This window comes from Lutra lutra, chromosome 10, assembly GCF_902655055.1.
Source record: "Lutra lutra chromosome 10, mLutLut1.2, whole genome shotgun sequence".
NCBI lineage: Eukaryota > Metazoa > Chordata > Mammalia > Carnivora > Mustelidae > Lutra > Lutra lutra.
The window spans coordinates 42,266,809-42,279,550 of record NC_062287.1 but is presented as its reverse complement, the minus strand read 5'-3'; the positions used below and the strand labels follow the sequence as shown (position 1 = coordinate 42,279,550).

At 36.1% G+C, this 12,742-nt stretch overlaps 1 protein-coding gene across 1 annotated transcript in view; it reads right to left on the bottom strand.

The window, feature by feature from the left end:
* Positions 1–12,742, bottom strand: part of GRM5 (glutamate metabotropic receptor 5) — a 704,461-nt gene that overhangs the window by 575,823 nt on the left and 115,896 nt on the right. The window contains exon 5 of the mRNA XM_047692184.1: positions 2,943–3,072. The gene's annotated coding sequence lies outside the window, so the exon portion shown is untranslated. The remainder of the gene's footprint in view (positions 1–2,942; positions 3,073–12,742) is intronic.

Here is a 12,742-nt window from a genome sequence, read left to right as displayed (position 1 = left end):
ACCCAGTACAAATATCTACTAAAAATGAAGGTGAGGGGCACCTGGGTGGCTCGGTGGGTTAAGCCTCTGCCTTCTGCTCAGGTCATGATCTCGGGGTTCTGGGATCGAGCCCCTCATCGGTCTCTCTGCTCAGTGTGGAGCCTGCTACCCTCCCCCCTCCCCCGCCTGCCTCTCTGCCTACTTGTGATCAATCTCTCTCTCTCTCTCTCTGTCAAATAAGTAAAATCTTTTAAAAAAAATGAAGGTGAATTGACAACTTCTGACATACAAATGTTGAAAGAAACCACCATTAGCAGACCTTCCCTACAATGTACAGGAACCTTAAAAGAAGTCACTCAGACAGAAGAAAAAACTAACAGGTGGTAAATACATGGGTGAATATAATTTTTCCCTTTATTTATTTGATAGAGAAAGAGAGAGAGCATGGGGGTAAGGGAGGGGAAGCAGAAGAAGAAAGCGAAAGAAACTCTAAGCAGACTTCACACAGAGCACGGAACCTGACGTGGGACTTGATCTCATGACCTGAAATCATGACTTGAGCTGAAGCCAATAGTCAGATGCTTAACCAACGGCTCCATCCAGGCATCCTTATAATTTTTCCTTTTAAAAAGTTCTCTTTGAAAAAATATTGACTAAATAAGATAATAATGCATTGTAAAATATATGACATATTTAGAAACGAACTGTATATTAACAAAATTAGAAAGAATGTCATCACCTCACATACAGTATATTATTAAAATAGTTGAGGAAATGAAAGACATATAATGTCAATCCTAAAAGAACAGCTAAATATGCAAATAAGTAATTTGCAAATAAATAATTGCATATTTGCAAAATAATAAAGGTAAAAATGGAATGATAAAAAAATATTGAATTAATCCAAAACAAGGCAGAAATTGTAGAAAATTGTGATAAAGTACAAAGAGGACCAACTGAAACAAACAGCAAGATGGGAGATTTAGTCCAAATCATATCAACAAACATTGAATGTTAAGTGATGTAAACATCCAAAGTACAGAAAAGTCATACTGAATTTTATAAAGAGGCCCAGCTCTATGCTGCTGAAAAGAAATTCACTTTATAAGGACACAAATCAAATGAAAGGATGGATAAAGATATATCATGTTAATGTTAGCAAAAGAAAAGTAGAATGGCAAATTTATTATCCAAGTCTATTTCACAGTAAAGATTATTACCAGGAATAAAAAGATCATGTTATAATGATAAAGGAGTTAATTCATAATAATCTCTGTTATTAACTGAAGAAGATATCACAATTTTCAATGCTTTTGTGCTTAATAACAGTTTAAAAATACACATGAAACATAAATTTATACAAATAAAAAGAGAAACAAGTCCATGCATATAGTTGAGGATATCTCTAATATTTTATGGAACAAATACACGTAAAATCAGTACCTATACAGAAGAACTTCACTTCCTTATCTTTATCAATAACCTGACCTATTAGACATCTATATAACATTCCATCCAACGACATCAGGATACACATATTTTATAAATGTACATGCAACGTTACTAAGATAGCCCATATTCTGGTCCATAAAACAAGTCTTACTAATATAAGTATGCTTACTGACTACAATGAAATTTTTATAAAAACTAATGAAAGGCACCTGGGTGGCTCAGGGGGTTAAGCATCTGCTTTTGGCTCAGGTCATGATCTCAGGGTCCTGGGATCGAGCCCCATATCTGGCTCCCTGCTCAGCGGGGAATCTGCTTCTCCCTCTCCCACCATCTCAGTCTCTCTCTCAGATACATAAATAAAATCTTAAAAATAAATTGCAGACATTCTAGTAGCTGTACAGTGTAATTCACTGTGTTTTTAATTTGCATGTTCCTAATGACTGAAATTGAGTGTCTTTTCATGTATTTATTTTCCATATGTACATCTTTTATGGAATGTCTCTTCAAATCTTCTATTTTAAAATTGGCTGTTTATTATTGATGTGAAGTATAAATATATTCTTTATATATTTAGATATAAGTTCTTTGTTAAATGCATGTTTTGCAAATATTTTCTTCCAGTCCATGACTTACTTTTTTCCTTGTCGTTAATGGAGTCTTCTAAAGAGTAAAAATTTTTAAATTTTGATAAAGCTGAATCTATCCTTTTATATCTCTTGTTTTTTCATGTCCTGTTTAAATACCTTTGCTGAATCAAGATCTTCTGTTTTCTTGTGGATGTTTGATATTTTTTAGTTCTTAAATTTTAGGTCTGTAATTCATTTTGAGTTAATTTTTGCACATGAAATGAAGAAAGTATCTCCATCATACATGTTGCAAATATTTTCTTTCAGTTTGTGTTATAAAAAAAGTTTTATAAAGTTTTTATAAAAAAAAAGTTTGTTTAAAATGGTTTTGTTGGTCACAAAAAAATGTGCTTTCTAGTTTGGTGCAAAACAAATTTTAATCTTTTTTTTAATATCTGGATTTTGATTGATAGCTGGAATATCTTTATCTGCACCTAGGTTAAAGAGGAATGTATTTTAAGTTTAAAATTTTTTCAATAAAGATGAATAAAATCTTTTAAATGATATATCCTTCTAGGACTTGTCTGACTCGCTGTTTCCTATTATATTGATGATCCATTTAGAGCTTATTTTTGTGTAGAGTAAGGGATGAATCAAAGTTCATATATTTTTTTTCCAAATGACGACCTACTTGTTCTGAGCCCATCTTGGTCCATCTTTTTTTTTTTTTTTTTTTTTTTTTTGGTCCATCTTTGAACCAGTGGTTTGAGCTGCCACTCCTCACATATTTGAGTTCCACATAATATGGGCTCTACTTTTATTTTTTATTTTTCTATTCCACAGGCCTCTCTACTCTTGTTGCCAGTGCCACACCTGTTTAGTCAATTCCCATTAACACATAATTTGATGTTTCACGTATGTAAGAGTAACAGCCTTTCCACCAACCTGCAGGAAAGTCTTCGCCAAGTTTAGGCTCCTTCCTGGATTACTGCTAAATTACATCCAGAATTTAACTTTGTGATCATTTCTTCTCCTCACTTGCCATGTGAATCCACTGATTTCCTCTTTAGAGATCCTGAAAAAACAGCAATCCCGTAACTTCATTACTTTACAGTAAAACCACTTAACACAGAAGGAATACTTCTCCCAGGGGATGTGGACTTCTCAGTATTCAGTGTCTCCTGGATACTCTTCTCTCCTTAACATTGTATCCCAATTCCCAGTGGTTTAGCTTCTACCCAGCAGGTTTCTGGCACAGGAAATCCAGGGCTGGAGCTTGATGCCAAGATGAAATTTGGAGTGGTGACCCTACTGATTTTGTGGAAATGTCTGAAAATCCATACACATCACTCAAAATGACTTCTGTCCCCCTATTCATTGATTGGTGTTGCAATTTTTTTTTTTCAATTGTTAGCACACAAAAGGGGAGTGGCCAATTCAGCCAGAAATTAAGCAGCAGAGAAAATCTCAGATGTGGTATTCTTTTCTGCAGTTGTTATCACAAGTGTCACAGAAGAAATATAGATTTAGATTAAGGTGTTAGCTATTTTTTATTTTGTTGTTCAGTGTCTAGGAACCCATCTATTAAACTCTTTTCGAAATTCGGTGTCAGGAAAAACATTTACTCTTCCCAAGACCAAATACATTGTATCTAAATAGATTATTTTCTAAGCTTTATCAAATCTTTTTTTTTTTCTTTCTTGGAGCGGGGTGTGTGGTATAAAAGAACTAGCCAAATAAACTGTTCTTTTGGTAACTGGAAATAGGTTAATAGTCCCTTGCTTAACATAATCACTGAGAGGAGTACCATGATAGCAGGACAAGGAGAGAAATCTTACCAGAGAAAATTAAGACTGTGAGAGGTAAAATCAAGCACACCGGTTATTTGACACTACAAAGTCAAACACATCTAAAGGCCAACATCACTAAAAAAATAAATCTTTTTCATAAAACAAAATTGCTCTAGGTTTGAATTCACTGGAAAAGAATTAGTCAAAATGTTAAATGACAAATACATTAAACTTCTTGTTTATGCTTTCCACAATGGTAGAAGGCAGATTTTCAAATTATTGAGTATAGTATCGAGATTAGTAAAAACATAAGAAGCAAAATGACTAATTATGTAGACTAGCTACGTTAGGACTAGGCATGTCACTTGATAATTAAAGTGTCAGTGAAGTCAGGAAGATTTATAAGTCTTGTGTAATGAAATTATAACTTGAGAACTCTTGATTTTCCATATAAATGGTATCTTAGGGGCACCTGGGTGGCTCAGTGGGTTAAGCCTCTGCCTTTGGCCAGGGTTATGATCTCAGGGTCCTGGGATCGAGCCCCACATCAGGCTCTCTGCTCAGCAGGAAGCCCGCTTCCCCCTCTCTCTCTGCCTGCCTCTCTGCCTACTTGTGATCTCTCTCTCTGTCAAATAAATAAAATATTTTTTAAAAATGGTATCTTAGAATGACACATGCATGTGCCACCTAGATTTTATTTAATACATGTTAATATTTACACTATCAGTGTTCTAAACTACTTCAGGATCAAATCTTTAGAACAGAGAAGATAAACCCTATAAGAAATTTTATACTATATTGTCAAAAATGGGGGTCAAGGGGCCAAGTTTCTACATCCATATATCTATTCTATGTCCTTTCCTTAGAAAGCTCATCCATTTAATATTACCTCCATCTTCAAAATTGATATCTTTAGCCTTCATTTTTTTATGTGTGAATTATCAACACCAATTTTCAGTTGTCTGATGGATATCTGCGATAGTGTACAAAGTAAGTCCTGCAAGTTTCATTCTAGCAACTTCCAATTTCTGGTCTAACATGTATGAGGCTAAGTAATGACCACTCCATCCCTACAATTTGTGAAAAGCTGAACAACCTGAAAACTCAAGAACTCCTTTTTGTATCCATAAGAAAGTGAGGTCACGAGGAAAACCATTGTCTCCAGAGTTAGATAGACAGGCAAGCAAAACAGAGAATCACAACTTGCTGGAGCAGAATCCATTAGAGGAACCAGTGCTGGGATAGCAAATCCTAAACCATAATTGATGAATTGCTGGAGGTCAGTGTGGACGAGTTTGAAAGTCAAAAGCTCCATGGGCTCAGCCACAAAGGAGGGAAGATGGAAGCTCCTACATTTTTATGAGTTTTACCTCAAGAGCTTGACCAGGTTCTCATGGGGAATATCAGTGAAAAATCCCCTCATTCTTTCTGCAGAGAAAGCAGGAAAAGTCACCATTTTGAAATACAACAGAGTGCTCTGTTCTTCTTCTTCTTCTTCTTCTTCTTCTTCTTCTTCTTCTTTTGATATATATATATATATATATATATATATATATATATATATAATTTTTTTTATTTCTTTTCAGCGTAACAGAATTCATTGTTTTTGCACCACACCCAGTGCTCCATGCAATGCATGCCCTCCATAATACCCACCACTTGGCTCCCCCAACTCCCACCCCCCCGCCCCTTCAAAACCCTCAGGTTGTTTTTCAGAGTCCATAGTCTCTCATGGTTCATCTCCCCCTCCAATTTCCCTCAACTCCCTTCTCCTCTCCATCTCCCTATGTCCTCCGTGTTATTTGTTATGCTCAGCAAATAAGTGAAACCATATGATAATGACTCTTTCTGCTTGACTTATTATTTCACTCAGCATAATCTCTTCCAGTCCCGTCCATGTTGCTACAAAAGTTGGGTATTCCTTCTTTCTGATGGAGGCATAATACTCCATAGTGTATATGGACCACATCTTCCTTATCCATTCATCTGTTGAAGGGCATCTTGATTCTTTCCACAGTTTGGTGACCGTGGCCATTGCTGCTATAAACATTGGGGTACAGATGGCCCTTCTTTTCACTACATCTGTATCTTTGGGGTAAATACCCAGTAGTGCAATTGCAGGGTCATAGGGAAGCTCTATTTTTAATTTCTTAAGGAATCTCCACACCATTTTCCAAAGTGGCAGCACCAACTTGCATTCCCACCATCAGTGTAAGAGGGTTCCCCTTTCTCCACATCCTCTCCAACACATGTTGTTTCCTGTCTTGCTAATTTTGGCCATTCTAACTGGTGTAAGGTGGTATCTCAATGTGGTTTTAATTTGAATCTCCCTGATGGCTAGTGATGATGAACATTTTTTCATGTGTCTGATAAGTGCTCTGTTCTTCTTAACATCTTCTGCCCTTAGGAGAAACTATTCAACCAGAGTCTAATATACTTTTCTTTCTCTCTCTCTCTCTTTCTTTCCTTCCTTCTTTCCTTCCTTCTTTCCTTCCTTCCTTCCTTCCTTCCTTCCTTCCTTCCTTCCTTCCTTCCTTTCTTCTTAGAGCCTAGCTGACTGGGAAAAGGGAAATACCTAATTCCACTCATCTTTAGACTTCAGAGGGAGGAAGAGAAATATGCACTTCTAGACACTTCTAGCCTTCTGTGCGGGATAAAGGAAATACCCAGCTCCAACCCACTCTAGCCACCTTTTCCCATGTAAGTACAGGAGGAACTGAGAAGCACTTGTGAAGTTCACAGTGCTGTGGCCCAGACCCACTAAAAGACCAAGACTAGGGGCGCCTGGGTGGCCCAGTGGGTTAAGCCTCTGCCTTCTGCTCAGGTCATGATCCCAGGTCCTGGGTTCGAGCCCCGCATCGGGCTCTCTGCTCAGCGGGGAGCCTGCTTCCTCCTCTCTCTCTGCCTGCCTCTCTGCCTACTTGTGATTTCTCTCTGTCAAATAAATAAATAAAATCTTAAAAAAAAAAAAAGACCAAGACTACTCAGAACTATAGAATGTTTCCCCTCCCCCCAACAACTCACTACCACATTAATTAAAGGCCTATTTACAGCAGTTCCTTAACCCAGTGCATCATGTCCAACTACCAAGAAAAAAGTACAAAGCACACAAAAGACCAAAAACCCTACAGTTTTAAGAGACAGAGCAAGCAACACAAACGGATTAAGATCTAGCACACATGTCAGAATTATCAGACTAAAAATTTAAAACAACTGTGATTAATATGTTCATAACTCTAATGGGTAAAGTAGACAGTGTTCAAGAATAGATGGGGCAGGACAAGTGGAGAGATGGAGTTTTGAAGAAAGAATAAAAAAAAAAGATGTAGTAGAAATAAATGAAAGAAAAATAAAGAATGTCTTTAGTGACTTAGTTAAGCATCCAGTTCTGGATTTCAGCTCAGGTCATGATCTCAGGGTCCTGAGACTGAGCCCCGTGTTGGTCTCCTCACTCAACCAGGAAGTCTGCTTGGATCCTCTCTCCTTCTGCCCCTCCCCCAACTTGTGGGCTCTCTCTCTCTTAAAATAATAAATAAATAAATGTTAATTATTAATCAATTTAATTAATAATCTTTAGTGGTTTTATTATTAGAGTGGATAGCTGAGGAAAGACTCTCTGAGCTTGAGGATAGCTAAATAGAAACTGCCTAAACTGAAAAACACAGTGAAAAAAATGACTGAAAAAAAAAAAAAAAACCTCAGAATGTCCAAAAACTATGGGACAACTATAAAAGCATAACATACATGTAATGGGAATACCAGAAGAAGAAAGATAGAAAAGAACATAAGAAAATCTGAAGCAATAAAAACTGAAAATTTCCCCCAATTTAATGCCAGACATCAAATCACAGATCCAGGAAGCTCTGAAAACACCAAGTGGGATAAATGCCAAGAACTTTCACCTAGGCATATTATATTTAAATTATAAGGCACCTGAGTGGCTCAGTTGCAAGAGCATGATATGCTTGATCTTGGGGTCATGAGTTCGAGTCCTGTGATGGGTGTAAGATTACTTTACTAAATAAAAAATAACAAACAAACAAAAAAACCAAAGACAAAGAAAAACATCCTGAAAGAAACCAGAGGGAAAAATATCCAACTTCTCAGACACCATGTAAGCAAGAAGAGAGTGAAGGGAAATGAGAGATGAAATGAGAGACTTGATGAGAGGAAAAAAATGCTACTAATGTAGAATTCTTTATCCTGCAAAATGATCCTTCAAAGGTGAAAAATGAAAAAAAGTAAAGACTGTTTTGTGTTTTTCAGCATGATGTATAAGGCAGAGAATGGTGGGAGACCATGATAGTTAGGTGGACAAAATGCAAATTAAAGGGGGTTAGACAAGTCACATAAAAAATCAACTTAATCCCAGAATGCCTGAGTGGCTCAGTCATTTAAGTGTCTCATGCTTGGTTTTGGCTCAGGTCATGATCTCAGGATCCTGTGATCAAGCCCCACATTTGGCTCAGGTCATGATCTCAGGGTCCTGAGATCAAGCCCCAGCGGGTGCCACACTGAGCATAAAGTCTGCTTGGATTCTCTCTTTTTCCCTCTCCCTCTGCCTTTCCTGCCCCACTTGTGCTCTCTCTCTCTCTCTCTAAATAAAATAAAATAAAATAAAATCAACTTAATCCTGTAGTCAATGATATTAGTCAGTACTTTTTATTCCTGCCCCACTTGTGCTCTCTCTCTCTCTCTAAAAAAATAAAATAAAATATCAACTTAATCCTGTAGTCAATGATATTAGTCAGTACTTTTTAAGTGCTTATCATTTCCTGAATATTGTGGTATTTTTACATATATAATCTTATTTAAATCATCATACAATGCAAGCAAGAAAATTGGGACACAGAGAAATTAAGTAATTTCTTAATAACAATGCAATGGGGAGTCATTAGAAGTTTTTAGCAAGAAAATGATGTCGCTATACACATATTCTTTGCCTCTCTTACTGACTCTTTAATGGGTTCAGGAAATATTAAAGCTAAAACGGACTTGGGAGACAATGTAGCTCAACCAGTTTAGTTTACCCAACAAGGAACAGAAGCCCAGAGAGACACATTAACTCACAGATTCAGTGGTAGAGTATGATTAGAATCTAGGACTCCAGGCTGACTCTACAACTTTACCACACATTCCTTCCATTACCAGTCTCTGCTTGATTTTAAAGATCATCGATTCAAACCAATAACAATGACTATAACCCTAGCCCTAATAACATCTTTTTTTCCTTCTTTTTCCACATTTACCATATCTGAAATGTATTGTGAGACAGAAAATAAAAAGACATTGGTTTTCCTTCATGTGGAATTAGAATAGTTGACATTCTTTGATGCTCACATAGTCATTTCAAACAGAATTGATTTCATTTTATTAGAGCTTTTAGGATAAACTCTTGATAATGGCCTCATTAAATTTCACTCCTCCAACATGCTCCCTGGCAAATTGTGGAGCAGTTGTCTTTGAAATGGTGTAGGGAAAAGATCCTGGACTTAGGAGCCAAGATAACAGGGCTCAAGATCAAGTTCCATTATTTGTAGGTCAAGTGATCTTGGACCAATTACTTAAGTATTTTGGTGAATTAGTGGCAGCATTAATAATAACCTTGCCAAGTTGTTGTGAGGATTAAATTCTATCATGATAAATAGGCATATCTTTGATGTTCAAATGTTTTAGGACAAAAACTTACTTTTCTTTTTCTTTCTTTCTTTTTTTTTTTTTTTTTTGTAGTCCACTAACTTGCTGAAGGCTAAGTGGTAATACAAGCAGATAATTAGGAAGTTTAAGACCTTGGTTCTTTATAATAACATGTAGCTGGGAATCTGCCAATGTAAAATTTTTAAAATTTATTTTTAAGTGAGAGAATTTTCCTTTTTTTTTTTTTAAAGATTTTATTTATTTATTTGACAGAGAGATCACAAGTAGGCAGAGAGGCAGGGAAGCAGGCTCCCCCCTGAGCAGAAAGCCTGATGCAGGGCTGGATCCCAGGATGCTGAGATCATAACCTGAGCTGAAGACAGAGGCTTAACCCACTAAGCCACCAAGGTGCCCCAAGAATTTTCCATTTTAAAGACAGATTTCCTTCCTAAAGCTATTGTTTATGCAGCATATAACTTTAAAGGGAGTAAGATAAAATCCAAAATGCAGAAATAACACAAAAATATATTTTAGATTTTTCAGTGTCATATTAAGGAACATAAAACAAGCCCATCTAAAATTTCAAAGACTATTTTAGAAATAAAGGCTTATATAGTTAGTAAGAAAATGAATGCAGACATAAGTTTGCTAAATTAACCACAAAACCCAGGAGTATTTTATTTCCTTCGTGAATGTATATTTGACTTAGGATTTACTAGTGATTAGGGCCCTATTCATAGATTCTGTATAGTTGTAAACTTTTTTAAACTTTTAGAAAATTGCTAAATTACAAATATTTTTTGGTCTACAAAAAAATTAATTCTTATCCAGAAGAAAAGATAAATCCGAAGGTTATAGTTTTAATGACATGGAAGGTATTAGCCACTTTTGTGTCTAATACAGCAAATATATTTGCACATTTCTCTTCTAGCTGAATAGATAAATATGTTCTACACAAGTTCTTTTTCTGTAGGGGGAGGGGAATTATGTATAAGTGTCAGCTTAATGAATTTTCACAAACTGAACCTACCCAGGGTAACCAGCTCTCAAGTCAGGGTGCAGACTATGGCTCCAGTCTAGAAGCCCCTACAATTACAGCCGAGCCATAGAAGCATAACCACTATCTGACTTCCAATCACATAGATTAGTTTTGCATATATATATATGCATATATATATGTGGATACATATATAATTGTAGTGCATTGCATTTTATGTATATACGCAATGCAAAACTTACCTATGTCATATATATCATCATCATATATATATATACTGTATTTGATTATAATAATCATACAGTATGTGCTCTTTCTTTTCTGACTTGTTTAAAAATTCAACATTAAATTTGGGAGACTCATCCAAGTTGGTGTGTATAATCATAGATTGTTTATTCTTATTGTTGTATAGAATTCCATTGTATGAATCTCTCTTTTTTAAAACTATAATTGGAATATAACATTATATTAGTTTCAGATATACAGCATGATTCAATATTTGTATATATTGCAAATGATCATCACAATAAATCTTGTTAACATCCATCACCATACATAATTGCCAATTTTTTATGATGAGAATTTTTAAGATGTACTCTTTTAGCAACTTTCAAATATGCAATATTATTAACTACAGTTACCATGCTGTATATTACATCCCCAAGACTTTTTAATCTTATAACTGGAAATTTGTACTTTCCCTTTGCCTTCATCCATTTTGCCCACCCCCCACTTCCCATTTCTGGCAAACACCAGTCTGTTCTCTGTTTCTTAAGATACAACAAATAAATGTTTTTTGAACAGCTTTACCAACTTGCTATTTCCTTTAAATAATCAATTTTTTGAAATGTATTTGATATATATTTATGCAAGAGTCATCATTTTTTAACATTTAAAAATACTGTTTTGAAGGAGTGGAACTTTCTGATGTCATTGTTGTTCTAGGAAGAATCCCTTGAATGCTCCCTCCAGCTAAGGTCACAAAAGGAAAGGTGGCCCTTGCCACTCCAGCAAAAAAGTGGACTGAACCATTATAGGAGAGTTGTCATTAATTGATAACATCTATCCATTTTATATTATTACTAAGACAGTTAATATAACTGCATAGAAGCAAAGAGCCTCAAAGAGAGAGATGTAGGCTAGATCCTATATTGAACCCTTGTCCTTTTGCAGTTCAATTTTATTAAAATCTCTCTGATCCCATGGCTTGAAGTCAACCAGGTGAGGAATGTTGGCAGAAAGAATATCAAGGTCATCCCAGTGATACTCAGTTGGAATAGTCAGGACGAGTGAATCAGGCTCACTTCCAGGACTGAATGACTGTGGAAAAAGGTAGTATCACAAAAGAAAAACTGTATGGAAAGGACAAAAACCTTCCACCCTCCTCTTTTTGCTCCCCCAATTGCTCTAATACAGCAGCAGTGCTCTGGGAATAGTCACTCAGTATATAAGGCTAAATAAAAACAGTAATCCTGGAGACCCAATGCAGAGGCTTCTGGCTGTTCTCCAACTCAGCGTTACCACAGATTGTGAGGGGATCTACATCCATGGCTTGTTCAGGGGCAGTCATCTTGACAGCCCAATCTGTCCATATGGCTACTATGGGCAAACATCATACTTAGGAAAAATCCTTTCTCTCTTCCTTTCCTATAACCTTAGAATGTCCTATAACCTTTTCCTATAAACTGGAATAGTGGACAATGAGAATATCCAGGCTATCTGCGACACTTTATAATAGCAGCACTGAGAGCCCATGACAGAAGAAATGGCAGCTGGAGAGAAAGGCCATAATAGACTGATTAAATTCATTAAGTTTCTTGCTCTGAATATTCTCAGGCAGCCCTTCTGGATTGAATAAGTTGTGGGATTCTGAAAATACACAACTCAAGGAAGGAAGTCACATTTAAAAAGGATAGTACGTTTTCTACTAACATAGAAAAGGTGAAAGAAGAGTGTATTATTCAAAAGAGATAGGAACTTTATGAATCTACAGCTAAATTTTCAGTGAGACCTATTCTAGTTATTATGGGTCAAGTTGTGTCCCTCAAAATTTCATATATTGAAGTCCTAACCCCCCAGCACCCCAAAATACACCTTATTTGGAAATCAAGTCTTTACAGAGTAATCAAGTTAGAATGAGTCCTTTGGGTGAAATTTTATCCAGTATAACTGGTGTTACACAAAGGAGAAATTTGGACACAAACATGTATGTGTACAGGGAGAATTCCATGTGAATATGAAGATGGCTATCTGCAACGCAAGGAGAGTGGCCTGGAACAAATCTTCCCCCATAGCCTTCAGATGGAACTAATCCTGACAAC